This window comes from Onychostoma macrolepis, chromosome 11, assembly GCF_012432095.1.
Source record: "Onychostoma macrolepis isolate SWU-2019 chromosome 11, ASM1243209v1, whole genome shotgun sequence".
In the NCBI taxonomy this organism is placed as follows: domain Eukaryota; kingdom Metazoa; phylum Chordata; class Actinopteri; order Cypriniformes; family Cyprinidae; genus Onychostoma; species Onychostoma macrolepis.
Genome location: NC_081165.1, coordinates 7835102 through 7851874, shown reverse-complemented (window position 1 = coordinate 7851874; position 16773 = coordinate 7835102). Strand labels below are relative to the sequence as shown.

The following is a 16773-nucleotide window of genomic DNA, read 5'->3' as shown; positions in this document are numbered from 1 at the left end:
AAATTGTGTTCACCTAATTTTCTGCACAAAGTGCAAAAAACAGTATGTCGGACAGACTAAAAATGAGGTGAGAACGAGAATATATCAGCACACTCATAACATCCTCCATAAAATACACAAACGGAGGTTTTTGATCCAACATTTTTTAGTACATGGTCTCTCCTCTCTTAGAGCAACTGTACTACAAACTAACCCTCTGTGGAGTCTAAGGGACAGACTAAGGGCAGAAGGGTTTTGGATAAACAGACTCAATACCTTGTATCCAAGAGGATTGAATGAGGCCTAAGAGATGGTTGAGAGCCATGGAGAATTGTATTCCTGTCCTTTAAGATAGTGAGATTATTATATTATAACTATTATATAGACATACCACTAACATACCCAAAACCTACCCATTTTACCCCCCAGACACATAACTTTACCCCTATCCAACCTAAACCTACTCTGTCTACCCCGAATAAATTAAAGTAATATAAATACCTATAAAAAACCTTAATAAATAACACCTATAATTAAAAATAATACTGTTCATACATTTAAAAATCTCACTATCTGTGGTTCAATAATAAAAAGGCCAAGTACATCGGTTACAGTGTGGTGGGCTTAGGGCGTGGGGGCGGGCCTCGGCCGAGGCGAGAGAGCGGCCAGAAGGAGTACGAAGGACTGAGCATTAACCAGAGCTGGACGCTGTTTCAGCTCTTGGATTTTTTCTAATCCTAACCCCAACCATGCGTTCCGACATCTGCACTGGAGCTGGAGAGAGAACCCAATCTGACCCGAGGAGAAGAACGGGCCCTCAATCTACTCAAAACAATACGGAGATCGTCATAAAACCAGCCGATAAAGGCAACGCTTATAGTACTTTTAGATAAGAAAGATTATTTGTGGGAGGGAATGAAACAGTTAGAGAACACGGACCATTATATTCCTCTCGATGAACCAATCTACCCACAAACTAAAGTCGAGGTGGAAGAAATACTTGAGGAGATGTGTGACAGAAAGATTATTAACAGAAAGCAGTGGAATACTGAGCCCTGCCGTGCCAAGGGCACGCAGGTTTTATCTTTACCAAAGATCCATAAAGAAAGAGAAAATGGAGCCGGCCGGCAAAGTGCCGCCTGAAGGCCCATTGTATCGGATTGTAACAGCGAAACGCATAATACCGCAGAATTCATTGAGTACCACTTGAACCCCATGTCACAAAAGCATCCGAGCTATTTGAGAGACACGTATGACTTTATTGAAAAAACAAAAGACCTGAGGATTCCCACTGACGCCCTGCTCTTCACTATCGATGTTGACAGTCTTTACACCAACATCGAGACGGAGGCGGCTTGTCGGCCGTACGAGAGTGCATGAATAAATTTCCCCATGGCAGTAGACCCGACGAGTACATCTTGAAACTATTAGAGATTAATTTGACCAAAAATGACTTCGAGTTCGATTCTAGATTTTTCCTCCAAACCAAGGGCACTGCCATGGGTAAGAAATTCGCACCCTCGTACGCAAACATCTTCATGGCGCACTGGGAAGAGACCGCGCTGGCGACAGCCACTCATAAACCGTTCGCCTATTACAGATTTTTAGACGACATTTGGGGTGTCTGGGAGCATTCGAGAGAAGAGTTTATCAAATTTATTGAGCATCTAAACACACATCAGACATCTATCACAGTGAAGTATGAGTTGAACAGCAGAGAAGTTAACTTTCTGGATGTAGTAACCTATAAAGGCACTAAATTTGAGGAAAGCAACAAACTGGACTACCGTGTGTACTTTAAAGAAACGGACACTCATTGTCTCTTACATAAAAACAGCTTTCATCCCCGGCATACCTTTAAAGGAATTATAAAATCCCAGCTTTTAAGATTCCATCGAATCTGCTCGGAAGAGAATGAGTTCATAAAAGCCACAAAAGTACTCTTTAAAGCACTGAAAGATAGGGGATACGGGAGAGGATTTTTAAGATCAGTCCTCAGAAACTTTCTTAAATCCATAAATAACCCCAAACCGCCAACTCAAACTGGGGAGACAAAAATAGTGCCTTTAGTGGCCTTTTATTCATTCCAAAGTAAACAACTCAATTCAACTATCAAACAAAATTTCTCCAAATTTTTAGAGGACACAGAGATTTTACAAAGACACAAACCAATCACAAGCGCATAAAAGAAACACAAACTTATTAGATATTTTAGTGCAAAGTAAAGTTAATAATAAAACCGGAAAACGAAGACCGTGTAAATACTATCTGGCTCTAAAATGGATAAAAAATGTAACCACGAAGCAAATTTATCAGGTCGACAGAACTCTCTCCAGACACCGAAATTGTGTTCACCTAATTTTCTGCACAAAGTGCAAAAAACAGTATGTCGGACAGACTAAAAATGAGGTGAGAACGAGAATATATCAGCACACTCATAACATCCTCCATAAAATACACAAACGGAGGTTTTTGATCCAACATTTTTTAGTACATGGTCTCTCCTCTCTTAGAGCAACTGTACTACAAACTAACCCTCTGTGGAGTCTAAGGGACAGACTAAGGGCAGAAGGGTTTTGGATAAACAGACTCAATACCTTGTATCCAAGAGGATTGAATGAGGCCTAAGAGATGGTTGAGAGCCATGGAGAATTGTATTCCTGTCCTTTAAGATAGTGAGATTATTATATTATAACTATTATATAGACATACCACTAACATACCCAAAACCTACCCATTTTACCCCTTATGGACATAACTACACCATTCCTAAACCTACCCATTTTACCCCTTATGGACATAACTACACCATTCCTAAACCTACCCATTTTACCCCTTATGGACATAACTACACCATTCCTAAACCTACCCATTTTACCCCTCATGGACATAACTACACCATTCCTAAACCTACCCATTTTACCCCCCAGACACATAACTTTACCCCTATCCAACCTAAACCTACTCTGTCTACCCCGAATAAATTAAAGTAATATAAATACCTATAAAAAACCTTAATAAATAACACCTATAATTAAAAATAATACTGTTCATACATTTAAAAATCTCACTATCTGTGGTTCAATAATAAAAAGGCCAAGTACATCGGTTACAGTGTGGTGGGCTTAGGGCGTGGGGGCGGGCCTCGGCCGAGGCGAGAGAGCGGCCAGAAGGAGTACGAAGGACTGAGCATTAACCAGAGCTGGACGCTGTTTCAGCTCTTGGATTTTTTCTAATCCTAACCCTCGAGAGAAAAAAGCTTTGTTTTGTTGTTTTGGGGAATGTTTGAAACTGTGTCCGTGTCCGAATGCTTGTGAGTGTGAAAAACTGAGAGTGAATGAAAAACGAATAAATTCCGATTGGGTTTGAGGAGAGAAGTGTGCCTTTTCCCAAGTGGAGGGGGGGTCGCAGCTCTCATTTTGCCCAAGAGGTTTGAATGAAAGAATAAGCCCTATAAATGAAGGGATAAAGTATGAAAGTATGAGCCCTTAAATAAATAAATAAATTAACAGAAATAAAGGGACTTAGTGGTATGAGTGTTTATAGGAATAGGGTCAATAAAGATTGAATCCAGATGTGTTATAAGATCTTATGGTGGGTGTCTGTGTAAAGAGAGAGAGAGAGAAAAATTTCTGAGAGCAGTGCTGGTGGAGAAGAGATATTAAGATAGGATATTGAATAAAGAACATTAAAAATAATAAGTGCGCACTAACGTAAACAGAAGAGGCAATAGATAATAGGAAAAATAAATAAATAAAAAATTATTGAAAGTTTTATGAATACTGTGAGATCATAAAATAAAGATGAAAAGAAAAATATAGAGAAGGAGTATATATATCTGATAGAATGCAAGACTGAAGTAAAAAGAGCAAGTCATTGAATAAAGGATAAGATTAATTGAAAAATAGTGACGACATTTTAAATAAAATAAAAAGAATAAAACGAATAAAACTAAATAGATTGAAAGAGAAAATATGGCCGCTACTCCGGTAGAGATATTAGGATTAAAATATCATTTGTCTAAAGATATGATAAATAAAATCTCAGACAAATGGCAAAAGAGAACAAAAAATAAAATGACAAAATGGCCAAAGGAAGGGACGTTTGATGTAGCGTTGTGTGAGGAAATGGAAACTCTGGTAAAAAACTACAAACCGAAATGTATCAGTAAAAAGCGTGAAAAAAGAGAGAATAAGAGAGAAAAAGAACAAGAAGTGTTGGCTATGTTTAAAAAGGAAGGTGAGAACACCTTAAAAAATATAAAGCAGGCCAGGAAAATTTTAAAGGAGGCAGATAAAGAAACATGCAAAAAAGAGATGCTATTTTCTCAACCTCCTCCTTATATGTCTGGAGAAAGGTTATTACCGCTTCTCAAGGGGAAGGTAGATGTGAAGGGGGAGATAGAAGTCGAAGGTCAAGTTGAATTGGAACCAGATGTAAAAGCAGGAAGCAGAGAACAGAAAAAGGAGAAGGAGGGGTATTTACCCATGGACTGTTATGAGCAAGCCCGTTTGGCTTTGAACCAGATGAAATCAGACCAGGAAGATAAAACAAGATATGAGGAAGTGTTAGAAAGATTAAGGAGAAAAGATAGTGAAATTAAAGCACAAGTAGAAATGATTGAACAAGAGTTGGGTCAAAAAATCAGAGAATCAGGCAAAAAAATTCAAATGGAAAATAAGTTGGAGAGACAGAGAAGTAAGCTGTTTGACAGCAATGAGGAAATAAATGTTGAAGCAGCAGTCCATTCGAGGTACAGGAGAGGGCTCTGTTAATCCGTGGAGGGGACCAAATCAGGGATACTAGGGGTGCCCAGAGAATCCTACAGGGGAGAACCAGTTACCAATGTTAACAACTAAAGCAGATCAAGAGCCTATTATGCAAATTAAAATAGAGGGTAAAGACACACCCATGATGTTAGACACAGGAGCAATTTTTAGTTGCTTAAATTCCAAATAATGCTTCACATCTGCCCTTGTCTGGAAAATTCACAAAGACAGTAGGATTCTCGGGACAAATGCAATTAATTCCGATGACAGCTCCAGTGTGTCTACAAACAAAAAATCAAAGTATAACAATGCCCATTCTTGTATCAAATCAAACTCCTATTAACTTGTTAGGAAGAGACGCATTATGCAGATTGGGGTTACAAATTTGGTGTTCTCCAGAAGGAATATTTATCGATGCAATAGGAACAAAAATGCAAATGGTAGTTATGGAGCCAAAAGCAAATGTCTATTGGATAGGACAGATAGAACAAGATGTGAGACAGACAGTAAACAAATGGGGAAAGTTTATTGAAGCACAGATTCCTGAAGCACGATTAACAAAATCAGAATTTCATTGTACAATGATCTATGATCAGGACAGAGATGGAAAAATAGAACAGAAATGGCAGGAAGAAACTAAAGATCAAAAAGTCGAGACAGTCTCTGAGTATATCATAATAGGTAAACAAGGAGCGGCTTTAAATATTCCAAACAGCGAATTTGTAGAAAAATGGTTCAATGTAACTGATTCTGTCCCACATATTGCGATATATGTAGGAAAAAAACTGGGAAACAAAAGATTTAGGACCAATGATGAGAGAAGCAGGAAAGATCAAATGGGAATCAACAGAACATCCGTTGATTTTTCATTCAGCTGACAAAAATTACATCAAAATTTTGTGTGCAACCAGTTTGCTGGGTATACCACAGGAAGTAGTGATCAGTCAAAAGAATTTAACACAGATGACCACGACATCTGAATTACTAAACAATACTAAGACTGAATTGTTTAGGGGAATGGAGAGACAGGTACCAACTGAATTGTGGTCACAACATGATACTGATGTAGGATTAATAAAATCAGCTAATCCAGTAAGAGTCCAACTTAAACCAAATGCACGTCTACCCAGAAAAGCACAATATCCTTTGAAACCAGAGGCTGAGGCAGGCATAAAGACAATATTGAAGGTTTAGTGAAGGCAGGAGTTTTAATAGAAACATCTAGTTACTGTAACACTCCAATTATGCCTATACTAAAAGCAGACAAAAACCGATGGCATCTTGTTCATGATTTACGAGCAATCAACGAAATAGTTGAAGATTTACCAGCTGATGTGCCAAACCCACACACGTTACTAACGAACATCCTCCTGATGCTAAATACTTTACTGTAATTGATCTCTGCTCCGCCAACTTCAGCGTGCCATTAGCAGAGGAGAGTAGATACCTGTTTGCGTTTACCTATGCAGGAAAAAGTATAGTTATGCAAGAATACCTCAAGGATTTAAGCATTCGCACATATATTCAATCAAGTGCTAAAAGCCGATTTAGAAGATCTTGAAATAGACGGAACGCTAATACAGTACGTAGATGATTTACTCGCTTGTAGTTCTTCGTTAGAACAATGTCACAGAGACTCAATTAAAGTCTTAACAAAGTTGGCTAAGGGAGGACACAAAGTATCCAAAGACAAAATACAGTATTGTCAACCTCAAGTTGAATACTTAGGAAGATTGATTGCCTATGGCACACGAGCTATAGCATCCTCTCAATTAGAAGGTATAAGTAAAACACCGATGCCTCAAACAGTAGGACAAATGATGACTTTTTAGGAATGACTGGCTTTAGTTCAGACTGGATAGAAGACTATGCAGTAAAAACAGGAGCATTGAGAGAAATTATGAAACAGGCAGGGATTCAGCATCTAAGTAATCCATTAATATGGAACACAGATGCAGTACTGGCATTTGAAACAATAAAAAAAGAATTACAACAGGCACCTGCCCTAGGAACAGCCAATTATAATAAAATGTTTCACCTCTATGTGTCTAACAGAGCTGATGGGTATGCATCAGCTATACTAATGCAGGAAACGTGCAGTGGGAGGAAAAAACAGCCTGTAGCTTATTACAGCAGAAAGCTGGATAATGTTGTGCAGGGATACCCTCCATGCTACCAACAGGGCCTAGCGGCAGTATATTATGCTTATGAAAAAGCATCCACAATAACTATGGGGTACCCAGTAACTATTTACACTCATCACAAAACTGTGGAATTATTAGAACAGGGAAAATTTGTTCTAACACAGGCTCGAATTTTGGCATATTCCTCATTGCTTATGTATCCAGACGTAACTATTAAGCGATGTCATACAGTCAATCCAGCAGACTTGATCCCTTTGTCTTTTGAAGGAAAACCTCATGATTGTGTGAATGAGTCATTGGCATTTACCAGATTACGACCAGATCTTGAGTCGACACCCATTTTTGAAGCAGAAGTCACTTACTTTGTAGATGGATCTAGCTTTAGAGATCATGAAGGAAATCATACAGGATATTCAGTGATGAAGAAGGACAAGAAAGAATTTGTACCAGTAATATCACAGCAATGTGTACAACCTTGTTCTGCTCAATTAGCTGAACTGAAAGCTCTTACAGCTGCATGTCAGTTAGCAGAGGGACAAACTGCTAACATTTTCACAGATTCAGCATATGCTCACGGTGTATGTCACCTATTTGGTGCCGTGTGGAAACAAAGAGGTTTCAAAAAGAGTGATGGGACTCCCATCCAACACGGTGATCAAATAGGGCAATTAATTTCTGCTATGATGCTACTGAAAAGATTAGCAATAATCAAATGTCACACACAAAAAAGGAAATGATTATGTCATTAAGGGAAACAATGCAGCAGATCTACAGGCTAAAAAGGCTGCTGGATGTCAAATAGCAGTATTAACACCTGTGGTACTTATAGAACCTCAACCTCAATTGGATGACATAATTCGAATTCAGCAACAAGCAGGCCCTTACGAACAGTCAATGTGGCACCAGAGGGGGGCCAAAAAAGACTCACAAGACATTTGGCGTACACATGAAGGACACATGGTGGCGCCAATTTCACTTTTAAATATTCTTATCACAGATGCGCATGGTTTTGACCATTGCGCAAGGGGGGAAGTGGTAAGAAAAATTAAAAAACAAGGATATTGGTCTCCTTATTTGTATGCAACAGTAGATGAATTCTTGTCTACATGCGAAATTTGTGCGAAGTACAATGTGAGAAAAGGGATAACGACACCCATAGGGCATATACCGGTACCGGACGGACCTTTTAAACATCTGGTCATAGACTACGTGGACATGATAAAGCGGGTACAAGGTAAAAGATACATGTTGGTGATCGTTGACAGATTTAGCAAATGGGTGGAGGCAGTACCGTCAGCAGATTTAGGAGCAGGGACAGTAATCAAATTTCTAACAAGAGAAGTAATTCCTAGATTTGGGATACCATCAGAAATAAGTTCAGATAATGGTTCGGCTTTCATTCAAAAAACTGTAAAACAAGTGTTGCAACAATTGAGAATAAAACAAAGACTAGGTTGCATTTACCATCCTCAAAGTCAAGGACAGGTAGAGAAAATGAATGGAATTATCAAGGCCAAAATAAACAAAATATGTGAAAGTACTAAACTGAATTGGATTGATGCTTTGCCTCTAGCACTAATGAGCTATCGCATGCAAACTAACCGCACCACGCATTTAACACCTCATGAAATGCTTACAGGTCGGCCTATGCCAGTGCCACATTGTAGAGGTCCCTACAAAGGACCGCCTCTAGAGCAATTACAAATGGAACTTCGTTCATATATGAAGAAACTAACTGCCATACATAAAGCTATCTATTTACAGGAAAAAAGAAAGGAGCCCAGCGAGGAAACGGAGACAACGTGTCCAGTTGTCCCAGGTGACCAAGTATATCTAAGGGTGTTCCGAAGGAAATGGAATGAGCCGAGGAGAGAAGGCCCGTACACAGTGGTGAGAGCAACTCCGACAGCAGTGCAAGTGGAAGGAAGTACAACTTGGTATCATCTAAACCACTGCACGAGAGTTCCCAAGAAAAAGACAGAAAGGGAGGAAAACAGACAGGTGGACAATGCGACAGAGAGTGACAAGGAGTGCAAACAAAAGACAGCACAGAAAAGGTTTCACAAGGAGTTCCAGTCGTCCTGTCAGAGGAACAGGAGAGGGAAGGGAACGAAACAGACAATGTGTTTGAAGAGCCTCTTATGCTTAATGTATCTAATAATGCACCTCCAAGCTCAACCCATAGAAAACAACCAGACTTCTCTCCAAATGCAACCCCAAGCTCCAATAATAGAAAACAACCAAACTTCTCAACAAATGCAAATCCAAGCTCCACCAACAGAGAGCAATCAGACTTCCCTTCAGGTACAAACACAAGAGGTAACCAACAGCAACCAGACTTCCCAAGAATTGACTTTTCAGCCCTCAAATGAATCTAGCAGTGACTTTAACTTAATCCAAAATGAACAAGCACAAGTAGAGGAGGGAAAAATATCTAGACAAAATAGACACATTGCAGATGACAATCATAACATCACTATTAAAAGCAATTCAGATATATTATGGGAAAAGGCAGAAGATAATAGTTGGTATAAATGGGTAAATTACACAGCTGAAAAAGAAGAATGGGAAAACTGCATAGTTTGCCTTGAAGCGAGACCGACTTTATATATTGTACCAATACCTATACACAGTTCTAGTTGCAAAATATTTCATGACGAATGGTTTAAGACATGTCCAGGACTGTCAAACGTAATGGGCTTAGATGTATTAAAAATGGGAGGTAAATGCTTTGTTGAAAGAGGTAAAGCGATAAATGTCTTTACCCAAAAAATGGCATTTTGCCCATATTGGTGCCAGTTTCTCCAATCCACAACGATTTATAGAGAAGCTACTGAATTGCAATGTGGATGTACCCGTAAATGGCCTATTATACAAGAAACAAAAGTACAAAAGCCGCAAGGAAGAATACAATTAATGGCAGATCAGGAATTTGAATGTTATGAGAAAAAGGGAAATGTTGACGTAGGAAGGTTTAAAGGAAAGTGTAGCAAAATATGGCAAATACCGCGATGCACAGTTGACTATTTAGTGGTAAAAGAGGGCCCACCACCTATATTTGATGACATTGATATTCCACTGGCAGACATATGGTGGATGTGTGGATTAGAATATGGCCTTTTGACAACATTGCCAGAAAAATGGTCAGGATTATGCACTAGGGTTATGTTGACACATAAAATGAGTCACATCTCTTTAGACGAAGGAGAAACAAAGGAAGAGAAATCTAGATCGAGAAGAGCTTATGAAAAAGACCCTGCAGTTTATATAGATTCAATTGGTCAACCAAGAGGTATACCTTATGAATTTAAAGCAAGAGACGAAGTTAAATCAGCATTTGAATCAATATTCATTTGGATTGCGTAAAATAAAAATACAGAATGGATCAATTATATCTATTACAACCAGCAAAGATTTATTAATTACACTGATGACGCCTTATCACTTTTAGGAGAACAATTAGATGCAACAAGCCGAATGACATGGCAAAACAGAATAGCTTTGGACTATTTGTTGGCTGAAAAGGGAGGAGTCTGTGTTATGTTTGGGGATCAATGCTGTACTTTTATACCAAATAATACTGCTCCAGAAGGAGCATTCACAGAAGTAATGACCAAATTGAAAAATTTAAGAGTTGAACTTAAAACTAATGCTGGGACAGACGGAAAATGTGGGATTGGTTTGATCTAAGGTTGGGAGCTTGGGGAGCATGGTTTGCTAAACTAGGAATGTTTTTAGGAGTTGCCATAATGATAGGAGGTTTATTATTTTGTTGTGTGTTACCTATACTAAGAACATTGGTCGTCAATGCTACTGTGAAACAAATGGAGATGATAAAGGTCCCAAACAACCATCGCATAATCACAGAAAGAAACTTGGATGAGTATTATGAAGGATTGCTAAGCAAGCTGATCTTAAATGAGCAAACTTCGGATGATGGATCCAGCGACTCTGATGACTATGAAAAGGAGATATAAAGATGAGCCATATCCTGGGTGTAAGTGTTAGCCTAACCTCTGCTCAAGGATGGCTCTCACGATGCAAAGTATCTGGGCTGAAGATCAACGGATCCGAACTATTGTTTCTTGGAATATTCAATGTATTATGTTTTGAATGTGTTTTTAAGTGTTTTTATGTGTTTGATATACATAACTGTGACAACCACAGGCAAGCGCTGAACCAATTGCACGCTCATGCTTTTAACATTGTATTTTACTATAAAGGGGGAAAGGAGACAGGATCTTTTACTCTCTTTTAAGTTAAAAAGGAGAGAGATGTTTGGTCCTGATTTTCCTCCAGAGTGCTGCCGCATCATTTAGTCGTTGATGGTAAACCTGCGTGACTTACTTAGTCACTAGATAGTGTTAGCTGAAAGGACTGAATTATGAAGTAGCACTCTGGGTAGATGTAAACAAATTGTGAGACTTAATGAAGTCTCAAAGGGAGGAATGAAGAAGATTTTTATTGATATTAATCAGAATTATTTAGACTTAATCAAAGTGAATTTTGCCAAAAATGTATCTGTTGAATCTTCCAATATGTTCTGAAGGCCTTGGTGTCAAAATGGGTACGTGGCAAAGCACATCTGGAAGAAGTTAGGAGGGGGCTTTTTTCCCCTTTACCATAACAAAGTCAGGATGGTCTTCTCTCCTATGGGACAGATAGAATTACGTACACTAGTAAAATATAGGATGGTACACGTGGGGTTCAATGTATAGAGACCCCTCCCTTTGTTAATTTTTGAGTATATATACGAGAGACAACGAGTTTTCGGAGAACTCCTTTGCAAACGAGTTTTCAGGTTTTATCCCATTAAAAAATAAAACCTACTCTGGAATCAAACTCTGGCACTGCGTTTTGTTCTTTGAACTGAGGCGGACGACACTTCAAACGTTACACTGTTTATCCCATTATTTCAACATGTTTGACGTTCAGATCATTCAAGTGGACCCTGCCAGCATTATAAAGTTAGTTTTCATTGTGATATTTGTTTGAAATTAGCCTGTGGTTGGAAAGTGATCATTTAAAAGTCCACACATTTACCATGTTTTTACCATAGTTACGTAGTTTTAATGTGGTATTTGTAGTTAAAACACGGTATCCACAACACTTACCTTGTTTCACCACAGTAACTGTGTTTTTACTGTGTACTATTTGTAGTTAAAGCACAAAAACACAACATTTACCATGTTTTTACCACAGTAACATAGTTTTAATGTGGTATTTGTAGTTAAAACACGGTATCCACAACACTTACCTTGTTTTACCACTGTACTGTAACTGTGTTTTTACTATGTACTATTTGTAGTTAAAGCACAAAAACACACTTACCATGTTTTTACCACAGTAACGTAGTTTTAATGTGGTATTTGTAGTTAATCACATAACTTGCCATGCCTTTAATACTTTTATGTAAAAAAAAATTTAATTCAATATTTTTTTGTCTTGCAGTTTCTTCAGATCACATACATCTCCATCTCCTACAACAACCTTTAGTGTCCAGCAGCTGTTTATCAACAGCTCTCTCTCTCTCTCTCTCTCTCTCAGCTTTTCCTTGCCTATTTTTCTGAACTGTTATTCATAATTAATTTACACATTTTTGCTCTCTTTCTTCCTTTCTCTTTTTCATCATGGCATATTTTCAAAGCTCAGAATTGAATTTTGATCGGTTATGTCAAAAAGCTGCTAATATTAACAGGTAACTAGTACTCGAAGCTCAGTGCTGAACCTGAAGAAGCTGCCAGGGAGGCTAAAGTCCTTCAAAGGTTCAACATTTTCTGTTTTCTTTGTTTCAGCTAAAAAAGAAGACCAAAGGAAGGCCTGTCGAACTCTTGTCTTGTCTTGTTTGTGGAGAGGGATGAATTTGGCCATCTTGTGTGTTTACGGAGAAGACCAAAAGCTGCAAAGGCAAACATTTCCAATGGTACGTCTGTGCTGGTCTTAACCCTTCGACTGAACTGTACGGCAGTTACATTTTGCACAGCATTTGATGTTTCTTAAACTTTGGTTTACATATCCCACGGCCCCATCAGGAAGAGCCCTCAACAAAGTCTTACGCTGTCCGTGTTGATTTTTATTGAACACATCTGTCTAAGCAAGAGTCTGGAAATGCTAGTTTAACTTGTCACGTGACAAATCAGATCTTCAATTAATTTGGCCAAATCAGATCACTATATATACTATAATGAGAACTGCTGTATTTTAGCATCCACACCAACAAATGATAAAGTTCAGTTTATTATTATACACGCTGCGGTTAAGTTGTTGTCTGCCACTTTAAATGCTCAAGCTCTTTAAAGGCAGGTGAATTCTGATTGATCAGCTGGAAAATTAATTCCAATTATATTGTTCCTCTGTCTTTTTAAATGTAAAAAAAATGAAAATAGATTCTGATGATGTTGTTACTCTGTCATTAAATGTTAAATAGCTGCGGTATAGACTTATGTTTAAAATAATTTATATAAATATAGCTTGATACAGCTTTTTCTAAAAAAAAACAAAAAAACTTTTTCGTTAAACTTAAACACACAATTCTGCCTTTCTTTGCCTATTTCTCTTCATCTTAGTCCTTTACTCCGTCACACGCTCACACATTATTTTTGCTCTGTTGTAAGGTAGAAACAGAGAGTTCGCATGATGGCCTTTTTCAGTTTTGTCAACTGAACGGCTGCTAGTGAGGGTCAACGAGTTCTTGTCATGATGAGCCCTCGCCAGGTAAGCTTTGTAGAAAATTGTAATCAATATTTATTCATCAAATCCTCTGACCGGAATCTTTTGTTGAATGAACTTAAATATATCTGTCTTAATTTATATGTTTAACCAACAGCATTAATTAAACATGGGGTCAATAGATATTTTCTTGTTTTACAGCCAAAATGGAAGACCAAAAACACAAAGAAAATCAATCACAGCAAGCCAGTCAAACCAGTCCTGTTGGGAACGAACATGGTCTTCTTGTGCCCAAACAGAGAAGACAGAGAACTGAAAATTTGCACATTTCCATTGGTATGTATGTATTCAAGAAATACAGTTGAATGTAGTACAGCATTTGATGTTGATCTCTCAAAGGACTCTTCAAGTCAGCAGTTATCATTTTTCACATACACATCTTTTTTTCATAGCTCCTAGAATGAGCAAATCAGCTGTGCATCATCTCTGGGATTTGGGAAGGAAATGACCGAATATGGTGAGTACTGACACCTGCACCTATTCACCAACACTATTTCTCTGGAGTTATCATTGACTTATTGTTTTGTCTGTTTGTTTGAAGGAGGATGAAGCCAGTTGATGAAGATATCAATTCAGTGGCTACCAAGTGCTGCGCTGCTGCCTGAACCCATCAGATATCTGCTGTGAAGACTGCATTCCTGAACAGATCTACTGCGACAGCTCAGATGTTACGGCCCATAAAAGAAACTTACCAACTGAACAACTGCAAGATAGTGGTAGCCCATACCTCCAACAACATTCAACAGGAATCAATGGAAAGTCCAGTGCAACAATTATAAATAATATTATATATTGTTTATTGATTTACAGCACCCTAAATTATTTTGTTCCTTCAGGACATCTACACCAGGTGGTTTGTGAAGAAAGCACGGAGGACCATCAGACTCCAGCCACCCCAACCATGGACTGCTTTCACCCTTACCATCAACAGTACCCGCACCAGCAGACTGCGAGACAAGTTCTTTCCACAAGCAATCAGACTGAACTGAACTCCTACCATTAACACCACACACACCCCACCAACCTCTTATGCACTGCACTCCATCACTTACACTGACTGGACTCTGACTCACTATTATTCTGCACCCTGACATTCTGTTTGCACTAATTCATACTGTACTGCACTGCAAAGGTATATGTGTACTGTGATTATTGTGTTTTATTATTGTTTTCATTTCGTGCTCTGTATAGTATAATATTTACCATATGTTGTTCTCTACATGTATTGTGTGTGTGTGTGTGTATATATATATATATATATATATATATATATGCACATATATAGCTTTAACTACATATGTTGAATATATATTCAATATGTGTCATCCATAATGTCATGCTGCAGTTTGCACAGAAGACTTTCAAAACCTGTACGTGTTCATGGTATTGTGACAATAAAGTGATTTGATTTGAATTGGTCACATTTCTTTTGTTCGTCAGTACTGTAATGTGATGGATAACAACTGCAGATTGTTCATGACATTGAAGAAGAAGTTTATGATAGGGACATGGACAAGCAAGCAAGAGGAAGAAAACCAGGAGAGCTCTGATGATGAGAAGGAAACTGAATGTGATTCTATGATGCTCAAGACATTTCACCATGCATGCATTTGGGTGGCTTCATCTGATTATCTGATTTATATAATATGGTTTTAAATAACTATTTTTTATTTCTCTTGAATATGATTTGTCTTTATATGCTACTTTAGCTGTTTTTATGCTGTATCCTCCAGTAAAGTATTGCACATGGTGTTGGATAATAAAGTATGGTGAATATTCTGTATTAAGGATGGTGTTTGGTACATACACCATTTAATTTAGTAAACAATACATATAATTACCACGATTGTTTTAATTAAGCCATTATCATTAGGTCATATTGATGACTCTGTTACATTAGGGGAAGGCTGAAAGATGCATTAGAAGAGACTGCATGGACTAAATTGCTACAAGCACTTCATGCATACCTGAGGATGATTTACCAGGGAAAGATCAACATGAATATTATAATGAAGATGAGCATGTACATTACTGATATCCAACACTTGAGTAGGACAAAGATGCAATTTTTTTGACAAGAGTTTTACAAATTCAAGGTCTTTTATGCTATGATTCTTGGCAATGCACAAATTGTATGACTTTGCACATAAACTACACACTGTCTGTACCTTGTCTTACTGAATGACACATTGGCGTAATACTGTAATAGTACAATGAAGTGTCACAATATGTATTGGTTGTTTAATTTGGTGTCTTTGTTTACTGTCAGCACTGTATTCTTGTTCTTGATCTAATTAAATAAATGGAGCCCGTTCCAAATGGCGATTTTTGGGGTCCATTCTTATTCTAACTTGCCACAACTTACATAATGGCAAGTTGTTGAAAAGACAATCTAAAATAAATTTTCAGACATAAATGCAACTCAGCACAGTTTGTTGTCCATGATGAGAATAGATCTGTCTATGTTTTGCAGCCCTTCAATCCCCAGGGGCCCAGCAGAGACCCCTGGAAGAGCAGAAAAATGTATCATTTCAAATGGCTGTAAATCAAAGTCTGATTATAGTATCAAACAGAAAATTGGCAAGACAACTACTTGTGCTATGTTTACTAAATAATGTTGGACACAGTTTTCAAACATATACGGAAAGGTGGTATAAAGGTGTTTAAAAAAGTGCTCTTAGTTAAATACCAAATTTCAGCCTGTCTCTTAAATATGTCATAGATGGTTGCACAATGAACATGTTTAGATACACCTTTGTTCAAAAAAGATTGTATTTTTCCCCAATTCATTATTAAACATTTTAAACGGCATTACCCATAAGCCTCTGCCATTCTATCCATTGAACGCAAAAAAACCTATTTGTAGTTCAATGAAGTTATGCCTAGGGTTAGGGTTACGATCTCGGTAAAGAGGTGATTTCGCACGAAATAGCAACACTTAATTGTTAACTGAAGGTATTACTGACGCATTGATAACAGCAAAACGTACTTTGCAACATTAAGCGTTTTTTAATTTGGGTTAAAAGATAGTCCAATCACAGTGAGTTCTGCGAGCGCCAAGAGAAGTTCAAAGCCAATGGCAACCCAGTTGAGCAGAGGCGTCACACTTACTTGTCCATATATGGTCATCTTCCGGGTTCTTGTGGTGAATG

General features: G+C 38.0%; 1 long non-coding RNA gene across 2 annotated transcripts; it reads left to right on the top strand.

Moving 5' to 3' along the window:
* Positions 1-11871: 11871 nt before the first annotated feature.
* Positions 11872-15232, top strand: LOC131549598 (uncharacterized). 2 transcript variants are annotated; one of them, XR_009273447.1, is made up of 6 exons: positions 11872-12590; positions 12688-12815; positions 13511-13606; positions 13763-13897; positions 14014-14078; positions 14163-15232. It is a non-coding gene; the product is annotated as an uncharacterized LOC131549598 (long non-coding RNA). The 2 variants fall into 2 exon arrangements; XR_009273446.1 differs by having other exon boundaries at positions 13507-13606.
* The last annotated feature ends 1541 nt before the right edge of the window (positions 15233-16773 follow it).